The 17991-nt window shown below is 47.5% G+C and overlaps 1 long non-coding RNA gene across 2 annotated transcripts; it reads left to right on the forward strand.

Moving 5' to 3' along the window:
- Positions 1–475: 475 nt before the first annotated feature.
- Positions 476–1668, forward strand: LOC135383199 (uncharacterized). Of its 2 annotated transcripts, XR_010419732.1 has the most exons (4): positions 476–717; positions 838–1009; positions 1086–1228; positions 1627–1668. It is a non-coding gene; the product is annotated as an uncharacterized LOC135383199 (long non-coding RNA). The 2 variants fall into 2 exon arrangements; XR_010419731.1 differs by lacking the exon at positions 1627–1668 and having other exon boundaries at positions 1086–1305.
- Positions 1669–17991: the final 16323 nt, after the last annotated feature.

The raw sequence follows: 17991 nt of genomic DNA on the forward strand, positions 1-17991 counted from the left end.
CTGCTACAAAGCTAGCATGCCTACACTAGTTCAGTTGAATAGGTTCCATATGAGTAAGGAATAGCCTATGGAACGATGCAGTTATGGGTCAGTTGAGTAAATTCCGACGTGTAAGCAACCAAAACTCCACGGTACAATAATGAAAGACATGAACTGTCATCATATGAGCGTTTGGGTTTACGTATAGGTTACGATTTATGTTATTATTTTCCATGGAATAGGCAACAGAGGTCTCAAGTAGCAATGGCATGGAGAAAAATGGGCTGCAGAGGTGCTTGGCATTTCTCGAATGGAATGACATGGTGGTAGAGACCTTAATCATAGACCGCCACACCAGCATCAAGGCTATGATGAGGGACTCCTGCCCCCGTATTAAAGATCGCTTTGATGTTTGGCATGTTGTCAAAGGTATCAAATGTAACAGTGTCTCTGTTGCTTGGTAATACACATATTTAAATTTTTAATTTGCAGGGATAAAGAAAAAGCTCGTAGCACTGAGTCGCTCATCCAAGCATCAGGTAGTTCGCCTCTGAATCGACAGCCTTCTTCGCCATGCTTATTGGTGCCCAAAGACAAGTGGAGAAGACGGCAACCTATGCCTTGCCAAATGGATGTCGGCACTGAACCACATCGTGGACATCCATGAGCATGACGATCCTGCCTATCCAGTGTGCTACCACGGTGCTACTTCAGAGCCACGGGAATGGCTTAAAGAAGGTAAGCTTATTGCGGTAGTACAGTGTTATATGCGAACACTATATGCTCTGCCAAAAATGAAGCCTCCTCCAGCCTTTCAAACATAACTGAAACTGAACTTCACGATTTTTTTTGTTGTAGACAGCGAAACGTACAGGAAAGTCGTGGACATCCCAGAGGCCCCTGCACTCTAGAAAGATGCCCCACTGCTGTCCTCACAGCACCAGACATATGGCCTGGAAGCATTCCACAGTGTCCTCATCCATTTTGTTCCCAAACCTCATTCATTCAGTGATGAGGCAATGTTGGCAAGGTACAGAAAACAGGATACATGCTGACCGTACGTGTAGAACCTCACTGTGCCTAATATATACATTTTCGTATAATAGGACACAGTTATCAGTGATGCACTACAACTAGAATGCTGACAGGGTCCAAATCGAAAAGGAAGGGTCGAAACAGTATCGACTGAAGCCCTCAAAAGTCAAGAAGGCCTGGGTTGCTGTACCACTCAAGGAGGACGCTACGTATGGTACGTGACTGATACAACATTGTCTTTGGCATGCAGGGTCGCATTATGCGAGATACACATTTCGTACAGGAGTGAAAAAAAAAGTCTTGTAGGTGTAGACAAAAAAAAGGTAGGTGTAGACAACTCGATGATGATCTCCAAAACGAATACAGACACTGGGGTAAAAACAGAGACATGTAGTTCAGGGAATGTTAGTAGGAAACAGTCTATTTCTTCCACAGATTCTATTCCTTACACAGATTAGTTGAAAATGTTCCATTTCCCCAACTTGCTTTCCCTTCCCCCCAAGAGTGTATATGTTTACGTGGGATGTAAAATAAACTGGTAGCTGTGCGCGAGACTCGTGTCTGTGTTCAATCAACACCTCATTGAGCTTGCTCAACAGACTTTGTGTCAAGACTAACAACAGAGGTCCTCAGCCGTGTTCAAAGGCACCAAACGGAACCTCCAGTTGTGGAAGCGCGGCCACCATGGTCGGCCTCTTATGGGGAAAAACCCTCTTTAGTGGAGGCTGTGAAGCGGCATCAAACAAGGTACTTGTGTGTATGATGATTTTGCTGGGAGACCTAGCTTGTACATAGGAGCTACATCCTAGCTTGTAGGATTACATTAGGATTTCCCAGAAAAGTGGTTTCTTCATCCAGGTTCAAGAAGTAAAGAGCACGGGAGAATCCACTGACATCTCACAGCTACGTGCCAGGAGAAAGAACCAGAAGGAAGAAAATCAAAAACAAAGAAAAAGGCCCTTTTCAGGGCCACGCAAATGCTCGCGCAGAGACTGACGCAGCGTTGAGATGAAGCCCTTGTTTTCTCCTCCAAAATGCTTAACATTACTGCTGCTGGTTAAATATAAAATGATGTACCTGCCTCCAAACATTAAGCTGCTTGTCCTACGAGGCACCATCACATAGGCATTGATGAAAGGTGCTGTTCTGTGAGCTGTGATAGGAAGTGCTATGGATAGTATAGACGGCTCTTACTGTAAGGGGGAAGAGCAGTGTTCGAGCAGTGGGGGCTGAGGCATGGGGGGGGGTCATTTCAGGATGTTTTAGCCCTACCAAAATTTAACACATATCCAGATCCCTCCCCTACCCCTCCCAAATTTTTGGCAATACCTCCAGTTTGTTTCCTCTCTACCACTATAACAAAGTAACTGCACCCCAATTGTTTTGCAACCCCCCCCCCCCCCCAGCTTGCTTGATGAACTATAGTGGTTACGCTTTTGGGAACGCTAAGTGCAGGTGGAACTTCCTCTCCCCCATGTTAATTACCTGGTGTTCATGAAACCTTCCAGAAATGTAAAGAACACCCAATTCTCTATTTTCATTGCGTTACAGGGTGCTTTGCAGTTGTAGCCCTTACAAATGTGTTTGTGTATTTGCTTTTTCTTTTTTTATGTTTGGAACGCTAAACATTAATTATGTGTCTTACCTCTCTTTTTTTTTTGAGCTCGCCGCTTCAGATGCCAAGGGACATTGCCAGTGTTGGCAGGGAAATTAAGGAATCACTCTGATCACTGTATGTGCAAATAATAAATACTATGCATAGAGGAGTTGGATGTGGACCTATGTACGGGCTCTCTCAGTCAACACTTAAGATTTCTTCACATTTGCGTAACCAATCTGCTGTCATCATAACTGTTATAATGATTAGACAAGAGGCAATGCTAGGCAGTTAGGAAGCTAGGGAGTTGCAAGCTGTATTCAAAACAATGTTGCTAAAAAAATTGGATCAATGACAGGTATCGAAATTTGTGTGGAAACAATCTTCCATGTATGTATGTATCACTTACTATTATAACGAAGTGTAGCAACCTTAGTGAAGCTATCAAATGTTAGCTGAAATTATTTGAGATGCTATGCCCCTTACATGCTATAATCTATAATACTGTCACCGATAAGAACCATGGCACTCACATTAAAAGCATAACAGCCACCCATGACCGGGTATTTTATTGCTCCTGCATATTTCTTGGCAGTTCTGGAGATTACTGTCGCAACACAGATTCTGTTTCTCACCTCTCAATTATAAATAGCACAAATTTATTATGTCATAGGTGTGTACAGGAATTGTGGTATACTAATAATAATAATATATGATAATGATGCCTTGATAGGACGGGGATGGAAAACGTTGGTGAATCATGTGGACCACACACCCGGGTATCTGTCGTCTTTTCGTGGGTCCAAGGTAGTCCCAAACCCAGCTTGTAAACACACAATAAGTGGTGAACCTGAGGCAGCTGTAAAAAGAATGGGCACTTCCAAAAACGTAGTACAGTAATTTCCTAACAACCATTCTAACTCAAAGCCCCCTAACGTGGCCCTTGAGTTGCACAGCTGGTTGGGGTCTTTGTAAATTTCATGGGACGTTCGTCTTGTGCAAACAACTGGACGACGACGAGGAAAACAAAGATTGCTCGACGTACCTATTCTCTCGAGGGTTCAGTAGGCGAAGCCGGTGATCGTCACGGCAATACTGAGTTGCACACACCACCAGAAGTTCTGACCGGTAGCAGGGATCTGAGAACAGAGCGTGCTGAGTGATACACAGCCCGACGTCAATGCACAACTCTGCTACTTTACAGCACTGCAGCACAGGTACACATGCGGTTCCTGGGAAGCACAGACGCCGCACAAACACCTGAATTGTTTTCGGCGTCAGTGAAGGCCATATTGAGCACTCCATCATGAACTTACCTAAACCCCTGATCCTGAGGCTTGTTCGGTTGCGCTAACGCAGGTGCGGCACGTATCACCAGCGACTTGCAGAGGAAGCGGATCCGTCGAATATGGGCCGTCATCAAACCTGTATATTCGTCACGGGAGCTATTACTAAAGGCATTTGAACAGCACGACTCACCACCTTCGCATTCCGAGTCCGCCATCTCCGTATGCGTTTTCGCTTCCCTGACCTTGCTCATGCAAGCTGCAAGCCGCGGGGTCTCCTCTGGCTCGCCGCGTTCTTATTGGTCAGATTCCTGGTGACGTTGCTAAAGATTATCAGCAGGGAGTTCCGCTTGACGCCCACATCCGTCGTCTGCTATTGCGCCGCTTACACACGAATTACGCAAAAAGTATTCCGTCGATCGGGATGGGACTTTCGGTCACGGGAGTCGATGGGAGTCACGGTCAGTGAAGGAGGGGTAACCTCATTTCACTGTCGTTTCGGAATCAATCTGTGGTCGATGCGACTGTCCCTTTAATGGCTTACCAAACTGTCTACGCAGCAGGCCACAGGTTAGTTCTCCAGTGGGTTCCAGCCCATTGTGGTGTCGTGGGAAATGAGCAGGCCGACAACGCCGCAGAAGCAGCACTCACGTATCGGAAACGAACCAGTATTGTTCTGCTGAGAGGAGAACGTCGTTCCATTCTGCGACGCCTCGTGACACCCTGGCTTCCCGCCAATGGACAACGGACATTCTCTCCCCCCCCCCCCATCTATGTTGAGCAGAGTTGATCCAACGCTCGCTTTCCGCATGTCACGAAACACCTCTCGCCAAGATGCTGCATTAAGCCACCGAATGCGACCCGATGTGGCCTTTACAGCTCAGTGGCGTTACCGCTTCAGATAAGTTCACTCGCCCACCTACTGACACTGTGGTGCTCTAGAGGATCTGGAGCAGATTCTTCTTCATTGCCCTCACTACCAACCTCCCCGGACCTCACTCTCCGAATCTCTTCGTGAGATGGACTCTCCTTCTCCCTTTCGAAATTGCTTGGTCCCTGGCCCAATCCAGCCCAGCAACGATCAGCGCTCAAAGCCCTTTTGACATTTCTGGACACCATCGGACTCCGATCGTTATTGTGAAGGGGCTCTGAATTTTATACCCCACATCCCCACCAGCAATGGGGTAGAGTATCGCCTCTGGCGATGAACCTCCCCACTCTCCTTCTGAAAATAAAGTTGTTGTTGTTGTGCTTGCTTACGTTCACCTTTTCTTTGTTTTCTTTCTGTGTCCAAGAACAGCCACATGGGCCTTAGTATTGGTGCATACCTCGCTATATACAATGCTGCATATACCTGGACATATACGCCACGGCCATATACGGTCATTGTCACGCTACAAACGAGAAAATAGCATACGCAAAGTATTATGTTAACAAAGTGCCCTCTATATTTTATACTGAAAAAAAAAAGAAATGAAGCCATGGTATCTCATGCTTCTCTCATTTCACTTGTCTTCTCTTTACAAGGAGTGAGTACCATCTCAGTAAATTGCTTCCCCCTGCATTTACAGGTGCTTCCTGCAGATAAACCCACCCTCTGGAACAAAGTTCAAACGTAAAAGGCATGGTCCTGGTACAGTCTCTGAAATGTTATCACTTATCAGGCACGCATCTGGTCATTTGCATACTCCTTTGGTACGACGGATTTTTGTGCAACTTTTTCACGTGGAGTGACAATTTTCTACTTCAGTCTTTCAAACAGTGATTAGGAAATCCTGTAGTTTTGTGCAAAGAGCACACGCATTCCAGACTTTGCAAATAATTTTGATGCCATCACGGTTTTAACTAACAGCTTTAACGCTGCAGTTGATACAGCACGGCTGCCACAGAAGTCGTAGCTTGTGGCACACGGAGGATGAGTGCTACCTAGAGACAGCTGTTTTACAGTGAATTTATATTTGCAGAGTTGTTTTTGACTGGGCTAATGTCAGTTTGTTTTCAGTAGCAAGGCAGCAGAGAGTTTCTGTTCGGTTACTTCAGTGTTTGAAGGAGATGGCTTACTCCGAGGTACAGCCCAAATATTTAGCACAATTTCAAAGGTGCGATATCCTTTTTGTGCTTGGAAACTGTCTTGTGTGTCAGTGTTTGCGACATGGACAAAACATAGGTTTTACTTATTAGCCTGGAGTGCCTTTAATCAGCTATCATGTCTACTTTCACAACTAAAAACGCGGTGCTCTAAATTCCGTAATAATGATGTCTCATCGTACGCAACAGAGAGACGCACACACAAGACCTACACAAATCAGCAAGAACATAATTTACACAGCGCGTGCAGAGGGTCACTTCTCACGTGTGTGTGCTTCCGGTGTAAAATATGTTTCGCTGGTTTGAGTCGGTTTCGTGTGTATCTCTGTTGCCTTCGCTGACGCTTCATAATCGTGGAATTTATCCAGTAGCTAAACGGCGCCTACACTATTTTATCTGTGCGGTGATCATCAGAGGTGTGGCGCTAGGCTGAGCTAATCTCTAGCAGTTCAAGAACCACCGACCTTGTATAAGACAGTAACAAATTGGGCAGAACCTTGCACGTGAATGATTCCATTCATTACTGAGCCACAGTTTTAGTACCTTTTCGTTTATGCTGCTTGGCACTTTTTGGATGCGCGTTGCACTTCTTGCAACTCGCTCGTACTTGGAGGATTCATCATTTCGGGCAGTTCGTGATGCTAATGGGTACATACACGGTGAGTCTTGGTTAGATAAAGTGAAGCGTTTTATGTCAAAGATGCTTGATAGTTTTCTGATGTACTTCCTAACTGTACAGGTACAGAGTTACGAACAAACCAAATTGTAACACGCTGTCAGTGTTAAAACACAGATGCCTATGTTTTGAGGAAATCTTACCAAATCCATGGGACCAAGAGCAGTTGTGCCTGTGAAACATTTTGTGATACTTTACATTATTTCGCTGTGATATTTTATGACAATAAATCAGAACATCTTTCACACTGCTCCATTGCATTCGACGTTTGTGCGTCTCCATACTATCATGAAGAACAAGAGCCACAGGACTCAGTCACGTCCACGTCAGTGACCTTACAGGATCTGGACACCCTCTTCATTACCTGCATACGCGGAACTGGTACGTAATACAACTGGTCACCTGTGCTATTGGCAGTGAATCCTGCCATTATAACAGGACCTTGTGAATCGCTTAAAACACAGTAATCTGTAGCATTAACAGTGGAACTTGCCGCTACAAAGAAGTACCGTAAGCCGCATAAAACGCATTGTCCTGTAGCATTAACGCTGAAACCGGTTTTATACAACAGGGCCTCGTAATCCTCTGAAAACGGATACCCGTATAATTTCAACAGGTCTTCCGCATTATTTTTTCCACTACTTTCCTGTTGCGGTGACGCCGTTCCCGACCAGGCCTCCTACTTGGCCCGTCTCCACGGCACGCAGCAGACCTTCGGCCTTCTGCACCCCGCTCCGCCGCTATGCTTTCCGGAGCCCGGACCTGGCCACCGCTTCCCACGTCTTCGTTCGTCGAGATGATGTCCGCGCTCCTCTTCAGGCCCCTTACGACGGCCCGTTCCTGGTCCTTGCTCGGCACCCGAGGACTTTTCGCCTGCAATTCCCCGTGGTCCCGACTCCATCGCCATCGACCGCCTCAAGTCGGCGTACGTAGACTTTCCCTGTGCTTTCGCTCCTGGAAAGCTTGCTTCGCCGGCCCCTCCCCGGACCCCTACTCGTTGCGGCGCCTTCGCCGTGTCCACTGGGACCCATGCGTCTCCCAACAGCCACCAAGGCACATTTTCCTCGCCGGGTGGAGCCCTGTAGCAGCAGCACTGTCCGTCACCAGTTCAGCCACATCGTAATATTCCATCATCGCTCGTGCAGGCCTGCACGTGCGCCCGAGGCTTCGTTTTCGATACACGCCCGTCAGGAATTATTAAAGTCCAGTTCCATTGTAGAGCACAATCTCATGTCTACCTAGGCTGTACAAATTCAAGCTCCAGCGCAGAAAGACATATGGGCGACGGCAGTGTGACGACAATTTGACGACCTGGGATCCTGTAAGACTTTACAATTCATGCCGCTTTCAATAAATTCTTGCGTGAATCAACTGTGCGAATTATTTGCGTCGCTAGCTCCCGCAGTGGAATTCTTTGCGTCCCGCGGGAAGAATACAAGAAGAGGAGATTTGAGAGAGGACGCCCACACGCGAGCACCGTAGTGAAACGTTACCTAAACATCACGTAGGCTGATGAAGTGATTCCCCCGCTTCGTCCTACCCGAGGACAGCCATGATTGTCATTACCCTGACGATGGGTGTATTCAAAATTTGGGCATTTAATGTTACAGCTGATAGATGCTCGTTCAAAGGAGCTATCGCATCCGGAAACGTGTGTATCAGACCGATACGGTAGTGATCCAAAAATATAGAAATTTTCGACATCAATAAATATCAACACCTTAAAGACTCATTCGATAGAATCGATTAAAACAGCGATATATATATACGCGGATATATACGCTTCTGTATATATATATATATATATATATCTTGAAAAGTTGGAGTTGGATCGGACGGCTACGTAATTATAGTTGAAATAAATGGGAGACAGAAGACGAAAGTAGGGGAAGTAACAAAAAAAGGGTTTATTAAAACTTAAAAACCATGAAAGTTAGGGAGAATGTCTACGTTACGGCGGAAGCTCCGCCTTCTTCGGGACAAAAGAGCTAAATGTGGCCACGAGGCTGATAAGGGACTTGAGAATGACATGATCGGTTGGGGGAAATTCCCGCCACCTGGCGGTTGTCAATTGGGGAAATTCCAGAGCGTTTCTATGTCAGGTCCAGGAGTGGGGTCATCGTCCTTGTGGGTCAGTGGGGACCTTGATCTGGCTGAAACGAGAAAAGGCAACAGGGTCTTATCTAGGTTGTTAGACTTCTTATTGTTGACAGCATGCCAGGGTCCTCGTTAATGGCCGATCGGAATTTGTAAATTAGGTAAGATTCCCGGGAATCCACGGGAATCTTACCTAATTTACAAATTCCGATCGGCCATGACGATGACCCCACTCCTGGACCTGACATAGAAACGCTCTGGAATTTCCCCAATTGACAAACGCCAGGTGGCGGGAATTTCCCCCAACCGATCATGTCATTCTCAAGTCCCTTATCAGCCTCGTGGCCACATTTAGCTCTTCTGTCCCGAAGAAGGCGGAGCTTCCGCCGTAACGTAGACATCCTCCCTAACTTTTATGATTTTTAAGTTTTAATAAACCCTTTTTTTTACTTCCCCTACTTTCGTCTTCTGTCTCCCATTTATTTCAACTATATATATATATATATATATATACACATGAGGGGCGTTCAAGTCAAACCGGGACTTTTCATTTTTCGCAAAAGTAAAATGAACTTACAGGCGAGAAATTAGTTTTACTTTTCAACGTAATCTCCAGCTGCACTAATGCACTTGTCCCAGCGTTCCACGAAGGCTTGGATGCCAGCAGCGTAGAAATCCTTACCGACGCGTAGCAGCCATGGTCGGACCGCATTCGTGACCTCGTCGTCGCAGCTGAAGTGGCGGCCCCCAAGGAACGCCTTCAGTGGCCCGAAGAGATGGAAATCGCTGGGACCGAGGTCTGGACTGTAAGGGGGATGTGGCAGCAACTCCCAGCCAAGTTCCTGTAAGGTGCGTGTCATGAGATGCGCGGTATGCGGGTGTGCATTGTCCTGTATGAGGAGGACTCCTTTGGTGATGAGGCCCGGCTTTCCGAACCTGGAGGTGTTCATGAATGAACACGTTCCCATAGAAAGGTCCGTCTTTCGAGCCAGCTCGAGACATGTCATCCGTCGGTCCTTGAGGATCAGGCGCTCCACAAGTTGGATGTTCTCAGGAACTCTCACACTGGGCTCTGAGCCGCCCCGGCCGGGATCGTCCTGCACTGATGTACGACCATCTCGGAACCGTTTGCACCACTCAAACGCTTTGCTGCGGCTAAGTGTATCGTGGCCATACTCAGCCTGAAGTCTTCTGTGAATTTCAGATGACTTTACGCCTTCATTCACGAGAAATTTCATGACAATTCGCTGTTCGATGTGCGCGCTCACCTCGTTGTCGGCCATCTTGTCTAGCACGTGTCTTCTGTTTTGCACAGACTTTGGACCACCACGTGGTGAATGCGGAGGCCTGTCGCGTGTGAAAATGATGAAAAAGAAGTAGCGGGAGCCATTTGTACACTCAGGAGGCAAAAAGTCCCGGTTTGACTTGAACGCCTCTCGTATATATATATAAAGAAGTGAGTTCAGCCGACCGCGCAATTGCCAGCAGAATAAACAGTTGATTTCTGGGCTTCCTCCTGTGTGGCTGACTCCTAGTTACCTCCCACAGTTGGTGACCCGAACATTGGAACACCTCGAACTATTCGGCCTTCCTTACCACCCTGAATTCTCCATCTTCTGCACCGAGCGTCCCAGGCCGACTCAACGTCATTCCCAGGAGGAAGCTGCATTTTCTACCCGGCAACAGAGTTCACTCACCGCACGGCACACCACCACCATACGCAAATTCCACCTTCGGCAGCCATCGTCGTCCGCCCTACGTCATCAGGCCTAGACGCTATCTTGGAAGGTATGCACGCAAGACACCCCGCATTACCATCATCTGCCGGCCGTGGCACCAGAGCCTCATGCTCGCAGAGCGGTCGCGCTCGTCACTGCAGCCGACGTCACCTTGCCTGCAGCCGACGTCTTGGCAGCTCACGAGCGCGGCGAACAATGCCACCCACGCGCAGTCAACACGGTTTCCCTCCTCACTTCACGGCCCCGCATACCTTCTGGCGCACATCTCCAAGGGCCTCTCATGCCACTCATCGAGCCAGCACGCATTTATTTTCATGACTCCTTCAGCCCCGCACCTGCCTTCCTGGACCACATCATGCTGCGTCCTCTTGGCCATACTCCCTTACATACACCAATTGCTCATAGCCTCTGCTCGCATCACCACAGCTGCCGCTATGTCTGGGCACGGGAGTGCCTTTTGGGACCAAAAGCGGGCACGCGCTACGTGCCCGCAGAATAAACAGTTGATCTCTGGGCTTCCTCCTGTGTGGCTGACTGCTAGTTATATCCCACACGTATTAGAAACAACGAGAGGCAGGCAAGGAAGGTATAATAGGAAGTAAGAAAAAGGGGAAGCGGCGGAAGCTCCGTCTTCGTGAGGACTAAGGGATGACAATGAATGCTTGGAGCTCCGAGCATCCATTGTCACCCCTTAGTCACATATGATTTTTCGCAGGATGTAGTTGTTGATACCTAACGAATAACTTTGTAAGCGTAGCATGGCGCAAAAATATCGTACGTTGACTCATTTTATGAATACACAACAAAGTCTCGTATCTCGGAAACAGTTAATCTCCTGGACTCTCAGTATGACGAACTTAACCCATATGACCCATCCGGATCGCCAGTGCACTGCTTTAAAACTCTGTTACCATTTCTATGAAATGTGCGACCTGAATACGGACTCTTCGGTAGATTACCACGAGAGCGCCTGTCACAGTGAAACACTCAAGGCGTAGTCAATGCAATAAAGTGTTGTTGTTGAGAACATGTGATACTTGCCAAGTCCCAGATTATGAATGTTCTCATCATCCGTGCTGCGTGAGGCCGTCAGAGGACAAAACATTGGCAACGAATCGATGGAAAATTGATGAAAATTTGTTGTAGACGTCAATTATTTCGCCTGCGTCAAGATGTCACTTGTGAACGCTTCACACAGCAATGTCATGCTTCTCTGTGACATTTGAGCAGATGAACGACATACACAAAAATACCTAACCTAAGCTAGTCAGAAGCTGGGGCAAGATGAGAGAGAAATATGCAATTGAATATTATTTTTATTTCTCGCGAGTTTAAAAAAAAAGTCTAGCTATAGGCACGTTATCAGAGGTCTAGAGCTTCCGATCTGTAAATCACAACATACGAAGCCTGTCCTAAAACAAACAGAGAACAAGAAATTCAAAAATGCACATTGCCTCATCTTGCCCCAATCCTCAGGGCAAGATGAGACAAGCCGTGGTAATGAACTATGCATAAGTTTTTGCAATCCAAGCCCATACACAGCGCCATTGAGCCCACCGCCCACGTGATGTGGTATAACACAACAGAGAACCCGGTGCTATTTCTCTTCACCGTGCTTTGCAAACAAGGCACCTCCATTCTGATATGTCACTGGTCGCTCGCTTTTGAGTTCGCTTCTGCTTTGCTGGAAATATCCTAGGAAACAAGAAACTCTGCTCGAAAATCCTAGGCAATATGCAGAAGAAGAAGAAGCAAAAAAGAATCTCTGAGGGACAAGCAAAAAGCCACCTAGTGGTGCATTCCATTGGCAGAGCTGGGTAGTTCTGCCCCGGAACATGAGAAAAACTATTCAATTGACAGAGCCTGGACGGACGTTGAAAATCTTGATTTTTGTGCTTAAAACACACATATGGCATGAAAAATTAATATATCTCGTTACTTTATTTCGACCAACGTGCACTACAATTACAAACACAAAAAACTGCAAGTGTTTGAAGAAGGGTACAGGTGTTTCGAACAGGGAAACAGACAGATAGGTTTTCTAGGTTTCTGGTCTGACAACTACAACCACAACGGCAGCCCCTAGCTTAATTGCATGGTGACCTATCACTATGGTGACCAACCTCGTATCAAATAATATGAAAGATGGTGTCACAGCTTCTCACTATTCTATGTTACCATATGTAGCGTGAACGCTCTTTGTTAGGAGATTGCTACGTTTAGCACGTCGTACGAACTTTTATGGCCCCATTCGCGTTCTGCCTAAGCGGTGTAGCATGTTATCCCTCCCAACAAAAGGAATTGGTACCACTGAGACATCTCCCAATTACCCTAAAAAGGGGGGATAGATGCGACAAAATTCTCGCAACCGTTTGTGCACGCTTACCTTCGACTACAAAAAAATAAAAGGAAAAAGAATAAAGTAAGGAAAGAAACATGAATGAAAGCTCCATAGCTGGAGCTGGGGTTGGTCCAGCTTGATACAGTGTAAAGTTCACAGAGAAACACAAGCACTGAGCGGGCAGAGCAGGTGTTTAGTTTTTGGATGTCCCATAAACGCAAAGGTTTCTTTTTTTCCGCCACTTTTTCTGTGAAAACATCGTTCAAACATGCCTTCTTTGTGCTGAGTAGCACGACAGAAGGAAAATTTACTACACCTTGTCTTGAAAAATGTGCTTGCGAGAAAGTATGTGATTTTTTCCACAACGCAGCACACCGTCGGCACTGACACATTCACAGGGTCTCCCCCGAAAAGTCCAAAAGGTCCTAACGCAATAAAATCACATGTCGATGGGCAGTTGTAACACAGGGGGTAGCGGCAGCCCAGGATTGCACACACTTTCCTCCAGCGGCAGCGTACCCAAAAGGCTTCGTACGGTTGTCTTCATGAAGCGGTACCGTATACCATATGAGGAACTCGTGGTCATCAAAAAGGTCGAAGGGAGTTTGATGGCCCCTTATTGGACGTCGTCCCACAGTGGTAGTGTCGCGTTACCACCGAGTTAAAGGCCTATCGTGGCACAAAACGCTCGATGAACGCAACGAACAACCTGCCTTCCGCCATGACACCAGCCAAACTCGAGTTGACGAGTGCTCTCGTGGTAGCGCCGATGCTACCTCGAAATTTTCGAGGAGTGAGCAGGGGAATTCCTCCACTCGAGGAGCGTTTTGAGTGAAGGTCGATTTATGAAGCGCGAAACCGCCCTGGAGGAGCTGCCCGAGTCGAGTTCCGAGTCGAGGCTCGTTCATGAATTCGGCCGTTAATGTTTCATTGGAGGAGCAGGGGAAAACGTTTGCTCCAAACAGCAGTAATTTTTTACCCACGTGGCCAAAGCAAACCCGGGAAAGCACGGGGTCACGCGCTATGCACTGCGTGCGCTTCGCATCTTGTACGAGTGTTAGCATTCCACAGACGAAGCACACCCGTTTGATCCCGCCGAAAGCACGCACTCAAGACCCACCTATCCTGGGGCAAGATCTGCTCCTACAATGGAATACGCCATAATAGTTGACTTATTAGTTTCTGAATTATACTCAGTTTAAAGCGCATTAAATTTAAATTACATTAAGTTGTCGCGTCTTGACTCGTGCATATGATCCGATTCACTAATGTTTAACAATATTAATGTTAAACACCGTATAACAAAGAGTGCCCATATTGGGCATATATCTAGACGAATGAATAAGCAAATAGGTTGTGGATATACATTGACAAAATAAGCCTGCGACACGCTGCTGCACAACTGACAAATAAAAAAAGGACCACAAAAAATCGAGCCGTTTTTGCGGGTCTTTACATTCAAGGCAGAAGTAACTGATTTTTTTTTTGTCTGTATAACGCAAACAGCACTCCGCACAATTTTCACGTGCGATAAAGCTAACATGTAGAGCCACCTATGAGTAAAGTTTCAAGTGCATGGAGCAACGTACCTCTGAGACAGGCGTCGTCGAAGAAAAAATGTCGCATCCTGCCCCACCTTACCATAAGTGAGAACGAATACGACCCTTTTCTACAGCTGGAAAAGGCAAGGACTGGCAAAGAGCAGAAGCTGTCCACCGTAACGTCGAGTAGAGCCTGCCGGATATAGCCAGGTATCTCTGAACTTCACCTAGCATAGCTGCTCCACCTCAACTCCTACGAGTGGAGGAAAGCAGCATGCATCCGCTCAAGAAGCCGATGGGATCGATGAACTCGCCTCGATAATTCCTCCGTCAATGTGCTCCTTGAGGAACAGTCCTCAACTTCAACTGCACTCTTGTTGTCATCTGTCTTACCGAGTTCCCTGGGAACACACTAATGGCGTTAGGGGTATACAGCTGTGCCTCCTTAATATGGATACTTTTGTCCCCGAACAAAATTGTCCATAAAGTGAATTGTCCATATTATCGAATAGCTGCCTGCTTGCAGATGTACTCGGTTGCACATCAATTTCAGCTTAGCCAGACGTCTGCAACACGTACAGGCTGCTGCTCATCACCATTGTTCTCAAAGAACTAGAGAGCCTTTGCAGTTCCGCTTGAGCCGTAGCAAATGTGACCGCTGGCTTGGCGTTGCTCAGGTCGTGGATGCCAGAGCCTCACAACTTCCCTTGACCTCTCTACCGCAACTCCTTACACGAGAGTCAATGGCCCGGGTCGCGTTGGGAACAGTCATGGCGTCATACGGGATTTTCCAAATCGTTCATGGTTCACAAATAACCCCCGTTCCTCTTATAGCTCTTGTGCACAGTTGTGAAGGGCAGTACTCCCTTTAGACAATGTAACGTCCTACTTTCAAATGCTCTCCTGTAGAATGTGAGGATGGGCTTGCCGTCTACATCGATACCCTACATAATGACGAGACGAAAATACATAGACTACATATAGTTTGTAGCTTGCCTGACCTTCCTTTCTCCGAACAGCGGGTTTCCATATTACCGAGACGAAAATATTGAAAAAGTTTGGTCCTCACGAAAATCGTCCATACTTCGAGTTGTCCATATTGACGGGGTCGACATTACTGAGGCACGTCTGTGTATGTTTTTTTTTGCTTTTTTTAGAACAACGAGCGTTACGAACACGGAGAGAGGGAAAGGGGTTTGAGTCGTCAAGTTTCAGGTATTTACTGGTAGAATAGGTCGACATGCAGATGTGTTTTCTGGTCCAGCAACTACAAGCACCATTGCAGCGGCCAGGTGAACGGCGTTACCAACTCCCAACAACACGACGCGTCATGCACTCATGGCTTCACGCATGCGAGGTATTGTAACGACAGCGACGACTCACGTCACGAGCATTCTCATTCTGCCATAAAACCATTGCCATCATGATGCCGTGCCGCTTGTAACATTTTGGTGGAGGTGCTGGCTCAGTCCCCCTCAAATATCCTACAAGAACATGCACAGAGCATAACCGGTGGCTCCTTTCCTGTACTATTGATGTGTTTCCTGCCCCAACGCTGCTGTCATGGCTATCGACGCCCCAGCCCGGCCATGTGACGCGACAGAGATGACTACGAGGCACCTGACAAGACGATCTCCAGCCGATTGGATAGACAACACCCAGGACACTAGCGTACTTTGGCAGCAGACCAGAGGCACCGGACTTCTGCGGGCAGCACAGCGTCTCCTCATCTTTCGTCCACGGCCGTCTACATCACTCACTGGCATCCACCTCTCGCTAACATACATTAGCTATCGTGCGCAGGAGGTCACGACTTCAGGGGAGGGGGTAATGTGACGACAACGAGGACTCATGTCACGCGCATTCTCCTTCTGTCATTGAACCATTGCCATCGTAACGGTGTGCTGCTCATAGCAATAAGTACCAACTGCCCCGCACCGCAACCCTAGTGAGCTTCGTTCATTAGTGCATGGTGGCACTGCTTCTGGCAATCTCTCGATACATTGTCGCGAGTGCGGGTGTTGTCCTGAGTTCACAAGAACGTCCAGCGAAGGGGTTTTTAAAGAAGAAATCGCCAGAGAAATATGGGAGGCATACTTGATGACACGAAGGGAAAATAACCCCGCGTTAAGTACACTGCGCATCAAGCTGAGTCTCTGAGATAGGATGCCTCCAGCACAGTGCACCTTCAGTTGTAGGTCAAGTTCCTTACTGGAGATGTCGTTCGGAAGCTGTCCCACATGTTTTGCTGTTTGTGGTTTACCGTTACCCCCCGTTGTGTGACTCATGTTGAAGTATTTGGTTTCTTACTAGTTTGTGTTACCAATAAGCTTCAGCCACGAGTGAGCTGTTTTCGTTGTCTCGTTTTTCGTCTAGTATTAGATCTGCAGTCATGACTCTGCACTTCCACTTCAACGGCTCCACTTCCTCCAGACCCTCTATCTAGAAGCGAACCCTTTCATGGCACGGCACTTGACTTCGCCGGCCCGATTTACTATCGTATTGATCACTCTAGCACCACTTCGAAGTCATATATCGTCTATTTACATCTGCTGTCACTCGGGCGGTGCACCTAGAATTGTGACGACCTCAATGAAAACCGGCGATTTTCTTCAAGCCTCCAGACGGTGTGTCGCTTGTAGGCCGATGCCCACCAGAGTCTACTCCGACAACTTCCGGATCTTCAAGCGAACCTCTACGGATCTCGCTGACCTTGGCCGGCTCATCCACGCCGAACCCGTCAAGCGCTACTGCTCAGTTCACAATATTCAATAGGTATTTATTGCCGAGCGCGCAGTCTGGTGGGATGGGTTCTGGGAACGACTGGTGAGATCAGTCAAAGACGCCCTGCGCAAGACTTTAGGGCGTAGCTCCCTGACGTTCGATCAGCTAACAACCATCCTTACTGGAATTGAGGCCATAATCAATTCGCACCCTCTGACATACCTCTCGGACGATGCTAAAGACCTTTCCCCAATCTGCCCATCTCACTTTCTGGTTGGAAAGCGCCTGATTCTCCTATCTGAACATTCTCAGACCAGCTGTACTACTGATGAAACCCATTCATCGCTCCTCGAGAAGGCTAAACTCCGACGGATGATGCTGGCAAACCTTTGGCGCAGGTAGACCAGGGACTACATATGCGAGCTGCCCTCCGCTCATCGCTTCCAGCGCAACAATATCGTACCTTTCAAGATGGACGAGCTGGTGCTCCTATCCTCCAAACCGCAAGCAAGAGCTGTGTGGCCACTTGCACGTATCTCCGAGGTGAAGCCAGGACGCGACGGAGTCATATGATCGTACAAGGTAGTACTTCCCGACAGATCAACGATACGTCGTCCGTCCAGCACCTCCACAAGCTGGAGCTTTGACTGAAGCTGGTACCTGCGGCCTCGGATATCTTAGTTTCTCACTTTCGCCCGGGGAGTGTAAGAAATTCGAGACGACGATGACGTATCCCGGATCACCTGTCAGGTGTTCCTGGAGACTACGCGCGTGTTTCGATCTTCAATCTACGACGACGGCCGACTGATTCGGCACTAGTCTCTTCTGGACTCGTCCCGGCTACATCGGACAATTAAACTGCTCAATCTCCAGTTGAAGTTGTTCTTT

This window comes from Ornithodoros turicata, chromosome 2 (assembly GCF_037126465.1).
Source record: "Ornithodoros turicata isolate Travis chromosome 2, ASM3712646v1, whole genome shotgun sequence".
Classification (NCBI taxonomy): Eukaryota; Metazoa; Arthropoda; class Arachnida; order Ixodida; family Argasidae; genus Ornithodoros; species Ornithodoros turicata.